The sequence below is a fragment of the Nerophis ophidion genome, linkage group LG14, assembly GCF_033978795.1.
Source record: "Nerophis ophidion isolate RoL-2023_Sa linkage group LG14, RoL_Noph_v1.0, whole genome shotgun sequence".
In the NCBI taxonomy this organism is placed as follows: domain Eukaryota; kingdom Metazoa; phylum Chordata; class Actinopteri; order Syngnathiformes; family Syngnathidae; genus Nerophis; species Nerophis ophidion.
In genome coordinates, this window is record NC_084624.1 from 24,695,026 (window position 1) to 24,714,152 (window position 19,127).

Here is a 19,127-nt window from a genome sequence, read left to right on the forward strand (position 1 = left end):
CTCGTGCACCTGTGAAAGAGGCAGCTGCGGACTCTCTTGCCTCCTGCGACCGGCCGCCCCCGAACGTGGGATGCTTCCACCGTGGAGGAGGGGGAAAAAAAAAACTCAGCCCGGCCCCAACGGCTGCCTTCGCTCCGCGTCGTCGAGAAACGTGGCTTCCCTCAAAGACACTGGCGGTCACCAGACCCATGGCCACACCCCTCCGACTTTCAGGTACGACCATATAATCTCACTAAAACACTAGTAACACAATAAGCAGATAAGGGATTTTCCAGAATTATCGTAGTAAATGTGTCTAATAACATCTGAATCGCTCCCGCTGCCCTTTTTTTTTCCTTCTAGTCCTTCACTCTCCCTTTCCTCATCCACGAATCATTCATCCTCGCTCAAATTAATGGGGAAATCGTCGCTTTCTCAGTCCGAATCGCTCTCGCTGCTGGTGGCCATGATTGTAAACAATGTTCAGATGTGAGGAGCTCCACAACCCGTGACGTCACACGCAAATCGTCTGCTACTTCCGGTACCGGCAAGGCTTTTTTATTAGCGACCAAAAGTTGCAAAATTTATCGTCGATGTTCTCTACTAAATCCTTTCAGCAAAAATATGACAATATCGCGAAAGGATCAAGTATGACACATAGAATGGACCTGCTATCCCCGTTTAAATAACATCTCATTTCAGTAGGCCTTTAAATGTTTGGTGTAGCCAAAGGATGTCAAACTGTTTTTCATTGAAGGCCACATGGCAGTTAAGGCTGCCATTAGGGGGCCACTTGTAACAGCGAATAATGTATGAATTTGCCTCTGGATTTCCATCCATCCATCCATTTTTCTACCGCTTATTCCCTTTTGGGGTCGCGGGGGGCGCTGGCACCTATCTCAGCTACAATCGGGCGGAAGGCGGGGTTTCATTATTAATTATATATAAATTGTTTTAAGTAAACTGTCGATTTTACAGTAAAAACTTTCCATTTACAAAATTTTACCGTAAAATATATCCATCAATAGTGTGTTTTTATTTCTGACAACATTTTACGCTAAATGGACAAACAGTACCAGTGTTTTGTGGGGGAGTTTTGAAAACTAAGCTGCCAGCTCAGTTGCAAGATTTTTTTGTGTTGAATTGACATTGTTTTTTACAACATTATATTGTTAATGGAAAAACAGTACAGGTTATTTTTGTATTCTGGCAACTTGTTTTCCAGGTTTTCTTCTGTAAAAACAAATGTACCGTCTCTCCATTTACAGCAATACACCGATAAAAACAACTATAGATTTTACAGTCAAAAACTGGCAGTTCAGTCAACAGCAAATTGTCGAAAAGCTTTAGAACAACATTTTTCAACAAGCTATTGCAAGGAATTTAGGGATTCTACCATCTACGACCCGTAAAATCACTAAAAAGTTCAGAGAATGTGGAGAAATAACTGCACGTAAGCAATGATATTACGGACTTTTGATCCCTCAGGCGGTAGTGCACCAAAAACCGACATCAGTATGTAAAGGATATCACCACATGGGCTCAGGAACACTTCATAAAACCAATGTCATTAAATACAGTTGGTCGCTAAATCTCTAAGTGCAAGTTAAAACTGTACTATGCAAAGCCAAATCCATTCATCAACAATATTCTGAAACGCCGCCGGCTTCTCTGGGTCCGAGATCATCGAAGATGGACTGATGCAAAGTGGAAAAGTGTTCTGTGGTCTGACGAGTCCACATTTCAAATTTTATCTGGAAACAGAGGATGTGGTGTCCTCCAGAACAAAGAGGAAAATAACCATTCGGATTGTTTTAGGCGCAAAGTTCAAAAGCCAGCATCTGTGATGGTATGGGGGTTCATTAGTGCCCAAGGCACTAATACACATGTGTGAAGGCACCATTAATGCTGAAAGGTCCATACTGGTTTTGGAGAAACATATGTTGTCATCCAAGCAACGTGATCATGGACAGCCCTGCTTATTTCAGCAAGACAAATGTTACAACAGCGTGGCTTCGTAAAAAAAAGAGTGCTGGTACTTTCCTGGCCCGCCTGCAGTCCAGACCTGTCTCCCATCGAAAATGTGTGGCGCATTATGAAGCGTAAAATACGACAGCGGAGACCCCGGGCTGTTGAACGACTGAAGCGCTACATAAAACAAGAATGGTAAAGAATTCCACTTTCAAAGCTTCAACAATTACTTTCCTCAGTTCCCAAACGTTTATTGAATGTTGTTAAAAGAAAAGGTGATGTAACACAGTGGTGAATATGTCCTTTCCCAACTACTTTGGCACATGTTGCAGCCATGAAATTCTAAGTTAATTATTATTTGCAAAAAAAAATAAAGTTCATGAGTTTGAACATCAAATATCTTGTCTTTGTAGTGCATTCAATTGAATATGGGTTGAAAAGGATTTGCAAATCATCGTATTCTGTTTATATTTACATCTAACACAATTTCCCAACTCATGTGGAAACGGGGTTTGTACGTATATCATACAGTGAACACCGGACAAATGATTATGTTAGACAGCTAGTTACCACCCATGCCGGCGAAGTGAATTATAGTGAATTATATTTATATAGTGCTTTTTCCTCAAGTGACTCAAAGCGCTTTACATAGTGAAACCCAATATCTAAGTTACAATTAAACCAGTGTGGGTGGCACTGGGAACAGGTGGGTAAAGTGTTTTGCCCAAGGACACAGCGGCATTGACTAGGAAGGCGGAAGCGGGGATCGAACCTGCAACCCTCAAGTTGCTAGCACGGCCGCTCTACCAACCGAGCTATACCGCTGTACCGAACAGGAACCTATACTCTCAACAGTTAAACGTCGCAAGCTGACCTGGTTTGGCCATGTCACAAGGCACACCTCCCTGTCAAAGACCATCCTGCAGGGAACAGTAGAGGGGAAGCGGAGCCGAGGCAGGCAGAGAAAGGCCTGGATGGACAACATCAAAGAATGGACTGGCTGCAGCTTCCAAACCCTGCTACGAACAACAGAAGATCGTGAGCGCTGGAGGTTCCTGAGTGCCCATTCATCCACCATGACACCCCTACGGCCTCCGAGGCCATGGGATGAGTGAGTGTGAGTGAGTGAGACACAAACATGTTTGGAATTATGATAATATTTGTTGCAATATTGTATACTATTAAAGTTTAAAAGGCATGCAATTTCTAGCAGTACATATGTATTTTTTTCTGTCAAAATGAAAAAAAATCCTGTCACAGTTATTTGATGTCTAACCCCAGGATGCAGAGAAGGAGGCAGGCATTGAATGGGGAAACATGGTTTTAATTTAAAATACTAGAACTAGAACAAACAAAGGGTACAAACAAAAAGCGCGCACATGGGCGGAATAACAAACTAAGGGTCTTTAGCATAGAAGCTAGCAAGAAACAAAAAATTACTTCGCGTGGAAGCTAACGGGTAGCAAACAGGAAAAACTGGAAATGGCTAATGCTAACAGAAACAGCTTACCGCTACCACGACCAGGACAAAAAGTAGCACAACAGGTAGTAGCTGTAACAAAACGACACGACAAGAGCGACATTTGGCAACGACAATACAAATGACAATACAATGATCCAGCAACTGACACAACACAAAGCAGGTACAAATAGGAGCGGGCTGATTGGCAACAGGTGTGGCCAGGTGCCAATCAGCCGCAGCTGAGGAGGAACACAGCACTCAGGGAACAAGACAGGAAGCTGAAAAAATAAGAGCACTAGACAGGAACTAAGGACATGAAATACTAAACACAGAGGAAACAGACAAATGCAGAGGAAAAAAACTAAAACATAGACAAACTGTCAGGGGAAAGCCTGACAAATCCATTACATTTAGTGAGAAAATCTAAAGTACTTTATTGACACATATCATTTCCAGGTGTTTGCAGGCCAGATAAAATGATGTCGCGGGCCAGATCCGGTCTCCGGGCCTTGAGTTTGACACCTGTGGTGTAGCTCATCTGGTTTAGTACTTTGTACTTTGTACTGACCATTGTTTGAACCTAAGTGCTCCAAATGAGAGTGTGAGAGCGCTACACGTTGAGCTGATATCCCAGGCTTTAAACTCAATGTCTGGCTCGGATTCTCGCGCCGTGAAGGAGTGAGGTTTATAAGTGACCTTCTTTATATTGGTACACCTAATGATGACTCAGGTATGGTATTTAGATTTATTACATAATCATTATTTTTAAGTCATGTTAATACGCTTGGGCATTAACAGATGCCGATTCAATGTTTGTTTTAAGTGTTAATTCCAGTAGACACTGCAGTGTCACAGGGGCATAAACCAAATGGTTGTATCCACAGTGAAAATACAATACAGGCCAAAAGTTTGGACACACATATTTTCATGACCATTTACATTGTAGATTGTCACTGAAGGCATTAAAACTATGACAACTGTGAAATGAAAACCATTTCAGGTGACTACCTCTTGAAGCTCACGAAGAGAATGCCAAGAGTGTGCAAAGCAGTAATCAGAGCAAAGGGAGGCTATTTTGAAGAAACTAGAATATAAAACGTGTTTTCAGTTATTTCACCTTTTTTGTTAAATACATACAATAAGTCCACATGTGTTCATTTGTAGTTTCTATGTGAAAGTCTCCAATATAAATAGTCATCAAAATACAGAAAACACATTGAGTGAGAACTTTTGGCCTGTATTCTATGCCTGACATTTATAAGATATGTCTGATACGACCAAAGTTTTCAAAATGTCAAACCGCATTACCTTTTTATTAGTGATCATGACCGCAGATGGCATTATGACATTCAAGCCCATGACAGCGCTCACTTAATAAACCCATTCCCCAATTGGGAAGTCCAAGGAACGCATGAAGATTGACACAGTTTTGGGAAATTATTTAGATATTTTTCTATCTTCTAAGATGGCTTGTTCTAGTAATTGAATGCCATGTATATATGGTTATGTCAATTTTGAATTTTTAAAATTGTATTTCATTAGTTATTACCAAAATAAATGAAGACACCATTCATTAGGTAGAAAAACTTCAGCTGATGACACAGGGATTATATTGTTGCTATGACTACCATTTAAAAATAAATGCATACCACTACCATGTTTCCTGGGACTGCTCTGCCATAAAGGACTATTGGGAAGAAATACACCAAGCTCTAAAGGATATTTTCAAATGTGAAGTACCCCTTAAAAGTAAGACAGTTTTTCGGACATGTACCTCAGGATTGGCTGAAAAAAGATAAACATTTAATGAAAATCGTACTTGTGTGGCTCTTTAGTGCCACTCTTGTGGCTCCCTGGTGCATTTTTAAAAAAGGATTAAACATGGAAAAATATGGGGGGAAATATATATTTTTTGGTTTTAATATGTTTTTTGTTTGACGACAAACATGACACAAACCATATGTTTGTGTGTATGCTTTACTGATGAGAGTATTTGGTGAACATCATTTTGTCCTACTAATTTTGGCGGTTCTTGAACTCACCGTAGTGTGGACAGTGACACAACGATTTGTTTACATGTAACATCTTCCACTCCTTTGTTGTCTCATTTTGTCCACCAAAAGTTTTATGCTGTGTGTGAATGCACAATGGTGGGCTTTGTTGATGTTATTGACTTGTTGGAGTGCTCTTCAGGCATATTTGGTCAGTGCATGACTGCAAGCTAATCAATGCTAACATGCTATTTAGGCTAGCTGTATGTACATATTGCTTCAGTATGCCTCATATGTAGGTATATTTGAGCTCATTTAAAATTATTTACTTATGTCCTCTGTGTATCTGATTTATTTTTGCATGTTTCATGGCACATTATTTGTATGTAACATTGGTGTTATGATCCGCTGCCCGGATCATATTATGATTTAGATTTTTGAGTCTTTTTGTGTTTTCTGTTGGTTTTGGACTCCTTCGGTTCCTGTTTGTGCACTTCTCAGTTGGTTTCCATAGTTACTCATTATTTTCACCTGCCGCTTGTTCCGGACGCACACCTGTTTTGTAATCACGGTCATTATTTAAGCCGGCCTTCTCCCGTCAGTCTGTCTGGCTTCATAGTTTGTTTTCATACAACAAGTAACAACTTCTGTTTTCCTGCTCGCTACCTGCTAGCTTCCACGCTAGGCCCTTTTGTTTTTGCTAGCTTCCATGCTAAGTTCCTTTTGTTTTCAAGCTCCCATGCTAGCTCTTTTAGTTTGTTGTCTTAAGTGCTATGCGCACGTTTTTCTTTGTTCTGACTGATTTATTTCTTAATAAATCATTTTTCCTACCTGCACGCTGTGTCCGAAGCCCGTCTGCATCCCTGGGAGAACGAAACCCGCACCACGACGCGACCGGATGGATGGATGGATGGATGGACAAATGGTGCCTGACTGTTGTGCTGTTTTAAGACCATCTGCACTTTTTTTGCGCCGAGTTGGTAGGTCTATCTGTCTGCTAATAGTAGCTACTAGCCGTACCCATGTATTTTCAATGGGCGGTTAGCATGGGGTTTTAATCCCGTTTCCTCCTATGTTTCTGCTCCGTATTAATTTCTTTTTATGTAGTTTTTATTTTGGGTACTTACATATGGTGTCTGACTATTGTGGCGTGTTAAGGCCATCTGCACTTTTTTTGCTACGGTAAAGACAATGAATGGTCCGGTTTTGATTTTATTACCCTTCAAAGAACCGCTGCGCTGAAAAACATTTCTAAGTTCTAAGTTATATCTGTCAGTAGACACGTTATGGAAGCTAAAAACTACAACCTTTATAATAAACATTGGTGTATAGTTCTAACTTATATCTGTCAGTAGACATGTTATGGAAGGTAAAAACTACAACATTTATAATACAAAGTAGTGTATAGTTCTAACTTATATCTGTCAGTAGACACGTTATGGAAGATAACAACTACAACATTTATAATACAAAGTAGTGTATAGTTCTACATTGTATCTGTCAGTAGACACGTTATGGAAGGTAAAAACTAAAACATAATACAAAGTAGTGTGTAGTTCTAACTTATATCTGTCAGTAGACACGTTATGGAAGATAAACACTACAACATTTATAATACAAAGTAGTGTATATTCTAACTTATATCTGTCAGTAGACAAGTTACGGAAGGTAAATACTACAACATTTATAATAAAAAGTAGTGTATATTCTAACTTATATCTGTCAGTAGACAAGTTATGGAAGATAAAAGTTACAACATTTATAATACAAAGTAGTGTATAGTTCTAACTTATATCTGTCAGTAGACATGTTATAAAAGGTAAAAACTACAACATTTATAATACAAAGTTGTGTATAGTTCTAACTTATAACTGTCAGTAGACACGTTATGGAAGATTAAAAGTACAACATTTACAATACTAAATAGTTCTAACTTATATCTGTCAGTAGACACATTATGGAAGATAAACACTACAACATTTATAATACAAAGTAGTGTATAGTTCTACATTATATCTGTCAGTAGCCACGTTATGGAAGGTAAAAACTACAAAATTTATAATAAAAAGTAGCGTATAGTTCTAATTTACATCCGTCAGTCGATACTTTATGGAAGGTAAAAACTACAACATTTATAATAAAAAGTAGTGTATAGTTCTAAATTATTTTTGTCAGTAGACACTTTATGGAAGGTAAAAACTACAATATAATACAAAGTAGTGTATAGTTCTAATTTATATCTGTCAGTCGACACTTTATGGAAGTACAAAAGAAAGACCACTACAAATGAGCGATATTTTGCACTGTTATACAATTGAATAAATCAGAAACTGATGTCATAGTGCTGTATTTTACTTCTTTATCTGTTGTTTCAACCAAAAATGCTTTGCTCTGATTAAGGGGTAAAAAGGTTGAGAACCGCTGAATTAGAATGATAGATCATGTTGGATATAGAAAACATACAAACCCTTTATTTATTGAAATTCAACGATTTGGTGCATTCGCAAACAGCTAAAACGCAAACTATAACCTACTACCCAAGAATGTACAACAATTCTTCTCAAGAAAAGAGGGGAATATAACCATGGAGGAAAATCAAATTTAAAACATTTGTACGCATACAACACTTACAACCTTAACATATTCGTATGTGGAATTAAATGATGGAATGGATTAGACCAGTGGTTCTAAACCTTTTTTCAGTGATGTACCCCCTGTGAACATTTTTTTAATTCAAGTACCCCCTAATCAGAGCAAAGCATTTTTGGTTGAAAAAAGGAGATAAAGAAGTAAAATACAGCACTATGTCATCAGTTTCTGATTTTTTAAATTGTATAACAGTGCGAAATGTTGCTCATTTGTAGTGGTCTTTTTTTTAACTATTTGGAAAAAAAGATATACAAATAACTAAAAACTTGTTGAAAAATAAACAAGTGATTCAATTATAAATAAAGATTTCTACACATAGAAGTAATCATCAACTTAAAGAACCCTCTTTGGGGATTGTAATAAAGATCCATCTGGATTCATGAACTTCATTCTAAACATTTCTTCACAAAAAAAGAAATTTTTAACATCAATATTTATGGAACATGTCCACAAAAAATCTAGCTGTGAACACTGAATTGTTGCATTTCTTTTCACAGTTTTTGAACTTACAATTATATTTTGTTGCGGTATTATTCAATAAATATATTTATAAAGGATTTTTGAATTGTTGCTATTTTTCAATTGATTGATTGAAACTTTTATTAGTAGATTGCACAGTACAGTACACATTCCGTACAATTGACCACTAAATGGTAACACCCCAATAAGTTCTTCAACTTGTTTAAGTCGGGGTCCACGTTAATCCATTCATGGTACAAATATATACTATCAGCATAATACAGTCATCACACAAGTTAATCATCATAGTATATACATTGAATTATTTACATTATTTACAATCCGGGGGGTGGGATAAAGAGCTTTGGTTGACATCAGTACTTCAGTCATCAACAAATAAATACATGTATAAAGGATTTTTGAATTGTTGCTATTTTTAGAATATTTAAAAAAAAATCTCAAGTACCCCTTGGCATACCTTCAAGTGCCCCCAGGGGTACGCGTACCCCCATTTGAGAACCACTGGATTAGACATAGAAATCAAACAAAGCACCAATATGATTCAGTTTAAGAGACGGTTCAAACTACAAGTGTTCACAAAGTACACAGAACAAGAATTATGATGAATATCTTGAACCTTTTTTTTCTTTTGAGATTTATGTATTTGATATTTGTTTATTTACTATGGTATATTATTTATTGTTTATTTATTCACGGTTCTGTTACAGAGAATAATTATGACATGGGACAAAATTGCTATGGTATGAAAAGGGGTAGGATTAAATAAGCTCAGCTTCTTCCTGCTCCTTTTCGGACGCGCTGTAATAGAACTACTGGAAATATGTGATGCATTACATTGTATTGCAGGGGTCACCAACCTTTTTTATACCAAGAGCTATTTCTTGGGTAGTGATTCATGCGAAAAGCTACCAGTTTGATACACACTTAAATAAATTGCCAGAAATAGCCAATTTGCTCAATTTACCTTTAATAAATAAATGTATATATATAAAAAAAAAGGGTATTTCTGTCTGTCATTCTGTCGTACATTTTTTTTCCTTTTACGTAAGGTTTTTTGTAGAGAATAAATGATGAAAAAAAACACTTAATTGAATGATTTAAAAGAGGAGGAAACACGAAAAAAATTAAAATTAAATTTTCAAACATTGTTTATCTTAAATTTCGACTCTTTAAAATTCAAAATTCAACCGAAAAAAATGAAGAGAAAAACTAGCTAATCCGAATCTTTTTGAAAAAATTAAAAAACGAATTTATGGAACATCATTAGTCATTTTTCCTGATTAAGATTAATTTTAGAATTTTGGTGATATGTTTTAAATAGGGTAAAATCTAATCTGCACTTTGTTAGAATATATAACAAATTGGACCAAACTATATTTCTAACAAAGACAAATCATTATTTCTTTTAGATTTTCCACAACAAAATTTTTAAAAGAAATTCAATAGACTTTGAAATAGGATTTAAATTTGATTCTACAGATCTTCTAGATTTGCCATAATATTTTTTTTTATTTTAATCATAATAAGTTTGAAGAAATATTTCACAAATATTCTTCGTTGAAAAAACAGAAGCTAAAATGAAGAATTAAATTAAAATGTATTTATTATTCTTTAAAATAAATAAAAAAAATACTTGAACATTGATTTAAATTGTCAGGAAAGAAGAGGAAGGAATTTAAAAGGTAAAAAGGTATATGTGTTTAGAAATCCTAAAATTATTTTTAAGGTTGTATTTTTTCTCTAAAATTGTCTTTGTGAAAGTTATAAGAAGCAAAGTAAAAAAAAAAATAATAATTTATTTAAACAAGCGAAGACCAAGTCTTTAAAATATTTTCTTGGATTTTCTAATTCTATTTGAGTTTTGTCTCTCTTAGAATTAAAAATGTCGAGCAAAGCGAGACCAGCTTGCTAGTAAATAAATACAATTTTAAAAATACAGGCAGCTCACTGGTAAGAGCTGCCATTTGAGCTATTTTTAGAACAGGCCAGCGCTACTCATCTGGTCCTTACGGGCGACCTGGTGCCCGCGGGCACCGCGTTGGTGACCCCTGTACTAATGCATGTTCCAAATAAAGTGAAACTGAAACTGAACTAAACTCTATTTAAAGGCATGAAGCCCATCGTGACCGTCCATTTAAATGTAAAATGATGTACTCAATTTGAGTACGTATCATATGTCGTGATCATATTTTATATTTATTTGTATTTTATTTATTTGTCGTAAAGCGGTATAAAATGGATGGATGGATGTCGTAATTATAGTGTCTCTCTGTCTATCTGGTCCACGGCCCAACAGCCGTCACCAGTGGGCGGAGACTCGCCCTCGTCACGAGTTTCAACTTCTGGGACGGCTGGCTTGGAGGCTTTTTCTTGGACGCAGCTGAGAGGAGTCGTTTCCTGCCAAATAGTGAGCCCGGCCTGATCGTGACTGCAGCAGCCACTTCCTGCATTGTTACCACGCTTAATGAGGATTAAGTTGTTGCTATCACGCCGGCCGCCATTAGGGATCCTCGGTGGCCTTGTTTTCTTCCTCTTTACCTGATCAGGACAAATCAAGAGAACTCCTGCGTGTTTTGGCACACAGGTTTATTGTACAATAAATACATGCACCGTTTTATAGTCCCCAATATTTGTTTTTATTTTTAAAAAGTCATTTTTGTTAGAGCTTATCATGAATAAAATAAATATGTAATTTATATCATGTTTATTAGAGTGGTATTTTGTTGTGTTACATTTCCTGTTATTCCTGTTCCTGTGTCCACCGTTGGAAGACATTACTCTCCTTCTTAGGAATCTCATTACCAAAGCCACTGTCTCATTATTTGTTGGTGTCTTTTCTCAACATTATTATTATTTTTTTTATTTGTATTTGTATTTTATTAAAATTTGTATTTTTAATTTTAAACTTAATTTAAATTTGTATGTGATTTTAATTTTTAGGATAGGATAGGTCTTTATTGTCATTGCACAAGTACAACAAAACTTTGTTTTCAGCACAAACCTGTTCAAGATTAGACAAACAAACAGTGTACAGGGTTACAGAACAAGAACGCCGATGGGTCGCCATAAGGCGCCCCCGTAAAAGATGGGAAAAAGGTAAACGCTGGGGAAGGATGAGTAAAAAAATACAATCTAGACTGGGCTCTTAAGGGGGCTGCGTATATTTTTGTGGATGTGTGTGTGTTTGTATAAGCCCGTAGTGTGTCTCGATTCCGCGGCCTTGATGTATTATGCAGTCGCTGGTCCAAAGTCAACAACAACAGATGTTTGTCCATGAGAGACAAGAAGGGAGTTTGTTGTGTCTTCGCTGCAGTGACCTTCGGGAGAGTCTCGAAGCCAGGGAAACAATCCAAGTTTGACTAACTGCACTAGAGCAAGCCCGGTCACAGGCAATTACAGAGCCTGCTAGCCTGGGTATGGAGTCAGTTAAGTTAGAACTAGCCAGCGCCAGGCTGGATGATCCCTGTACACATAGCAATTTTCGTAGAATAATACACAACTCACAAAATGTTTTTTCTACTGTGTCTATGACTTCGTCAGAGTTAGACATGCGTTCTACTGAGGTGGCAAATTATGATGCGTTCAGTTTATCGCAGCGCCAAGTAGACAATCTGAAAATTCCCGTCATATCAATTCCTAGATATGGTCGTAATTATTTTAAGTACACTGCGCATAATAAACGCAACATTATTAATATTGCTACTACGGATAATTTTATCAACAACTCCTTAAAACAGCCCACTACCTATAATATGGGCTTTCTAAACATCAGATCTTTGTCTCCCAAAACGTTATTAGTCAATGAGGTCATTAGAGACAACAACCTTAACGTCATCGGTCTTAGCGAAACCTGGCTTAAACCAGACGACTTTTTTGCGATAAATGAGGCATCCCCTCCTAACTATACGAATGCGCATATTGCCCGTCACCTCAAAAGGGGAGGGGGTGTCGCACTAATATACAACGAAAACTTTAACTTTAGTCCTAACTTAAATAATAAATATAAATCGTTTGAGGTGCTTTCTATGAAGTCTGCCACACCTCTGCCTCTGTGCCTGGCCGTTATCTACCGCCCCCCAGGGCCCTATTCGGACTTTATTAGTGAATTCTCAGAGTTTGTTGCTGATCTAGTGACGCACGCCGATAATATAATTATAATGGGGGACTTTAATATCCATATGAATACCCCATTGGACCCACCGTGCGTGGCGCTCCAGACTATAATTGATAGCTGTGGTCTTACACAAATAATAAATGAACCGACGCATCGCAGCGGTAATACGATAGACCTAGTGCTTGTCAGAGGTATCACCGTCTCCAAAGTTATGATACTCCCGTATACTAAAGTAATGTCCGATCATTACCTTATAAAATTCGAAGTTCAGACTCATGTTCGGCAAGCTAATAATAATAATAACTGCTATAGCAGCCGCAACCTTAATGCTGCCACAACGACGACTCTTGCGGACCTACTGCCCTCGGTAATGGCACCGTTCCCAAAGTATGTGGGGTCTATTGATAACCTCACTAACAACTTTAACAACGCCCTGAGCGAAACCATTGATAGTATAGCACCGCTGAAGTTAAAAAAGGCTCCAAAAAGGCGTACGCCATGGTTTACTGAAGAAACTAGAGCTCAGAAATTATTATGTAGAAAGCTGGAACGCAAATGGCGCACGACTAAACTTGAGGTGCACCATCAAGCATGGAGTGATAGTTTAATAACTTATAAACACATGCTTACCTTAGCTAAAACTAATTATTACTCAAATCTCATCCGCATTAATAAAAACGATCCAAAATTTTTGTTTAGTACAGTAGCATCGCTAACCCAACAAGGGACTCCTTCCAGTAGCTCCACCCATTCGGCAGATGACTTTATGAAGTTCTTTAATAAGAAAATTGAACTTATTAGAAAGGAGATTACAGACAATGCGTCCCAGCTACAACGGGGTTATAGTAACACAGATACGATTGTATATACGGCGGATACTGCAAATATCCAAAATAGTTTCTCTCGTTTTGATGAAATAACATTAGAAGGATTGTTACAACGTGTAAATGGAATAAAACAAACAACATGTTTACTTGACCCACTTCCTGGGAAACTTATCAAGGAGCTTTTTGTATTATTAGGTCCATCAGTGCTAAATATTATAAACTTATCACTTTCCTCGGGCACTGTTCCCGTTGCATTCAAAAAAGCGGTTATTCATCCTCTCCTTAAAAGACCTAACCTCGATCCAGACCTCATGGTAAACTACCGACCGGTGTCTCACCTTCCCTTTATTTCGAAAATCCTCGAAAAAATTGTTGCAGAGCAGCTAAATGAGCACTTAGCGTTTAACAATCTATGTGAAACCTTTCAATCCGGTTTCAGGGCAAATCACTCGACTGAGACAGCCCTCGCAAAACTGACTAATGATCTATTGCTAACGATGGACTCTGATGCGTCATCTATGTTGCTGCTCCTCGATCTTAGCGCTGCTTTCGATACCGTCGGTCATAATATTTTATTAGAGCGTATCAAAATACGAATTGGTATTTCAGACTCAGCCCTGTCATGGTTTAACTCTTATCTTACTGATAGGATGCAGTGCGTCTCCTATAACAGTGTGACCTCGGACTATGTTAAGGTAACGTGTGGAGTTCCCCAGGGTTCGGTCCTTGGCCCTGTACTCTTCAGCATCTACATGCTGCCGCTAGGTGACGTCATACGCAAATACGGTATTAGCTTTCACTGTTATGCTGATGACACCCAACTTTACATGCCCCTAAAGCTGACCAACACGCCGGACTGTAGTCAGTTGGAAGCGTGTCTTAATGAAATTAAACAATGGATGTCCGCTAACTTTTTGCAACTTAATGCCAAAAAAACGGAAATGCTGATTATCGGTCCTGCTAGACACCGACCTCTATTTAATAATACAACTTTAACATTTGACAACCAAATAATAAAACAAGGTGACTCTGTAAAAAATCTGGGTATTATCTTCGACCCAACTCTCTCCTTTGAGTCACACATTAAAAGCGTTACTAAAACGGCCTTCTTTCATCTCCGTAATATCGCTAAAATTCGCTCCATTTTGTCCACTAAAGACGCCGAGATCATTATCCATGCGTTTGTTACGTCTCGTCTCGATTACTGTAACGTATTATTTTCGGGTCTCCCAATGTCTAGCATTAAAAGATTACAGTTGGTACAAAATGCGGCTGCTAGACTTTTGACAAGAACAAGAAAGTTTGATCATATTACGCCTGTACTGGCTCACCTGCACTGGCTTCCTGTGCACTTAAGATGTGACTTTAAGGTTTTACTACTTACGTATAAAATACTACACGGTCTAGCTCCAGCCTATCTTGCCGATTGTATTGTACCGTATGTCCCGGCAAGAAATCTGCGTTCAAAAGACTCCGGCTTATTAGTGATTCCTAGAGCTCAAAAAAAGTCTGCGGGCTATAGAGCGTTTTCCGTTCGGGCTCCAGTACTCTGGAATGCCCTCCCGGTAACAGTTCGAGATGCTACCTCAGTAGAAGCATTTAAGTCTCATCTTAAAACTCATCTGTATACTCTAGCCTTTAAATAGACCTCCTTTTTAGACCAGTTGATCTGCCGCTTCTTTTCTTTCTCCTATGTCCCCCCCTCCCTTGTGGAGGGGGTCCGGTCCGATGACCATGGATGAAGTACTGGCTGTCCAGAGTCGAGACCCAGGATGGACCGCTCGTCGGGACCCAGGATGGACCGCTCGCCTGTATCGGTTGGGGACATCTCTACGCTGCTGATCCGCTTGAGATGGTTTCCTGTGGACGGGACTCTCACTGCTGTCTTGGAGCCACTATGGATTGAACTTTCACAGTATCATGTTAGACCCGCTCGACATCCATTGCTTTCGGTCCCCTAGAGGGGGGGGGTTGCCCACATCTGAGGTCCTCTCCAAGGTTTCTCATAGTCAGCATTGTCGCTGGCGTCCCACTGAATGTGAATTCTCCCTGCCCACTGGGTGTGAGTTTTCCTTGCCCTTTTGTGGGTTCTTCCGAGGATGTTGTAGTCGTAATGATTTGTGCAGTCCTTTGAGACATTTGTGATTTGGGGCTATATAAATAAACATTGATTGATTGATTGATTGAAGTTAGAATAATTTGTATGCGAGTGAAAATAAAATTTGCTTTTCACTCTAAATTGTCTATGACTGGTCCTCAAAGACTGCGGGGTAAACAGTCCGATGTAATCCACAGTTCTTCCCGCATCCTCCAATCATTTGTGGCTGCTTTGGGGTACTTTGAAGACTGCCAGCAACTTACAATTTGTTGACAAACCAGAGCAACGCTTACTCCAATCAGCGGATGTCCTGTTGTCATAATTTCGAATAGGTGGATATCTTCACGTCCTCGACGGAAAAGGGTCGCCAGGCACGCGGCACTCCTTCTTCTCCCAAGAGTCTGTCGTGTGTCCAGCAACAACCGCTTCGTCACGACAGCAGGTTCCCCCAAACCCAAGATCTTGTCAATTTTGTTGAGGCCAGTTAAATAGTTTCAATGTTTAGATTTGGAGAGCAGTGCAAAAAGAGGCAACAAGAAAGTTAAGACAAGACAAAACAAAGAAGCAAGCAGGAGAGATAAGGGAGAGGAAAGGGGAGCGTCCACCCTCGATGAGTGCCAGAGAGAAAATTAATTATTTGATTTTTTTTTATCATTAGTTTTTTGCTTTTTTAAATGTCAGAGGCTCGTGTGACTTGTCCAGGAGCATTTGTCGATCCACAAGAGCAGAGGTGTCAGACTCAAGACCCGGGGGCCAGATATGGCCCACCACGTCATTTTATCTGGCGCGCAAACACCTGGAAATTATATTTGTCAAGTACTTAATATTTCCTCACTAAATGTAATTTATTTTTTCATTTTGACAGAAAAAAATATATGTACTACTTGAAATTGCATACATTTTAAACTTTAATAGTATCCAATATTGCAGTGTTTTTCAACCTTTTTTGAGCCAAGGCACATTTTTTGCGTTGACAAAAATCCGGAGGCACACCACCAACAGAAATCATTAAAAAGTATAAGTCAGTTGACAGCAAAAAGTAGTTTTCACAATTGTTGAATATGAATTAAGCCATAACCAATCATGCATCAATATAGGTCTTGTCTCAAAGTAGGTGAACTGTCACCACCGGTCACATCAACCCCTGACTTATTTGGAGTTTTTTGCTGTTTTCCTGTGTGTAGAGTTTTACTTCTTGTCTTGCGCTCCTATTTTGGTTGCTTTTTCTCGTTTTTTGGTATTCTCCTGTAGCAGTTTCATGTCTTCCTTTGAGCGATATTTCCCACATCTACTTTGTTTTAGCAATCAAGAATATTTCAGTTGTTTTTATCCTTTTCTGTGGGGACATTGTTGATTGTCATGTCATGTTCGGATGTACATTGTACATCCACAGTAAGTATTTGCTGTCGTCCAGCATTCTGTTTTTGTTTACTTTGTAACCAGTTCAGTTTTAGTTTTTTTCTGCATAGCTTTCCCTAAGCTTCAATGCCTTTTCTTGGAGGCATTCACTTTTTGTTTACTTTTTGATTTAAGCATTAGACACCTTTTTACTTCCACACTGCCTCCCGCTGTTTCCGATGTCTACAAAGCAATTAGCTACCGGCTGCCACCTACTGATATGGAAGTGTATTACATGGTTACTCAACAACAACACATCATTTGCAGACTATAAGTACTGGTTTGCAAAAAAATATTTTTAACCCAAATAGGTGAAATTACATCATCTCCCACGGCACACCAGACTGTACCTCACGGCACACTAGTGTGCCGCAGCACAGTGATTGAAAAACACTGCAATTTTGCAACAAATATTACAGTATATTATCATATGTTCCAAACATGTTTAATAAAAATACCTAACTTTATAGCAAAATACTCATCAATTAATAAAAATGACAATAAATTTTACATTGTTCTTTACAGCATATTACTGTAAATTGAGAAAAAAACTACTTCTGTTTTTTGTGTTAAAAATATTTTTGACTGAGCTGCAAGTTTTTGACCTTAAAATCTACGTTTGTTGTTTTTAATGGTGTACTACTGTAAATGGAAAGACGGTACAATTTATTTTACAGTAGTAAAACTGGCAGCTAAGATGCCAGAATAAAAATACCTTGTACTGTTTTTCCATTAACAATATAATGTTGTAAAAACAATGTAAATTTAACACAACATTTCTGGCAAGTAAGCTGCTAGCTTTTCCCGTAAAACCCCCTCAAAAAACAATCATACTGTTTTTCTATTTACATGTACCGTAAAAACAGTTTTACTAGGAAATGGACAGTCTACTTAAAACAATTTATATAATTAATAATGAAATCCAGATGCAAATGTATACATTATTTGGTGTTACAAGCGGCCCTCTGATGGCATAACTGCCATATGGCCCTCAATGAAAACCAGTTTCACATACCTGTACAAGAGAGACCCAATGTCAAATACCTCAGTTTGAACCACTACAACTTTCCAAAAAGAAATGAAGACAACATACTGGAGGTGCATGTCAATAAATTCAAATTTCAAGCAAAAGTTATATTATTCCAATGGAAAGTAGTTAGGTAAGTGACTTCTTTTTTTTTTTTAGCTGTAAACTATAATCCTAAAAATTATGAAAAATACATTCCTGCAATATTTCACTCTTCAATAAATCCAAGAACAGTGGTTTTCAAACTTTGTTCACCAAGTACCACCTCAGAAAACACTTGGCTTCCCAAGTACCACCATAATAACCAGCATTAAAATACAGTAGCGCAGTAGGCCTAAATATACATTAAAAACAAGGCAGGGGTTTAGACTTAGACTTAGACAAATTTTTATGATCCACAAGGGAAATTGTTCCACAGAGTAGCTCAGTTACAAATGATGGAAAGGATAAGGGTGGAAAGGATAATGCACACAAGGACATAAAAAGAGGGGGAAAACAAAATGTATAAATTAGGGGGTTATTTTTTATTTTTAATAATAATTATTTTTTTTTTGGTCATGAAAAAGGGAGGTTTTTTGGGTTGGTGCACTAATTGCAAGTGTATCTTGTGTTTTTTATGTTGGTTTACTAAAAAAAAAACAATAATTATATTTCAGTGGGGACCACTGATATACAGTATATATTATATAATGAGATTTTATATTATTATACTATAAAATCTCATTATATAATATATACAATATATGACAAATCCCAATTACCATGTACGATATTACAGTATATGTAACAGCTGCAGCATAAAAAGGTAGTATTAAAAAAAAAGAGTAGATCCAGCAGAAATTATACATTATAAAGAAAAAGAGGTTGCTACCATAGAAGCAGTTTGGTAATAGACGCATTTACTAAATAATTTAAATTAAAAAGTTACATTTCTTTCCCTATATCGTTCACCTGACGTGCGAACCGGGCATGCTTTGACAACCACTCCAGGCACAGAACACATCACAGCGTGAGCTTCTGGGATCCGCTCTAGCCGTGCGCTGTATGTTTACCTCATGCGTTAAAGCGAGGGACCATGAAGACCAAGGGCGATGTCTTTAACATATATGTAATATTTACAGATTATACATA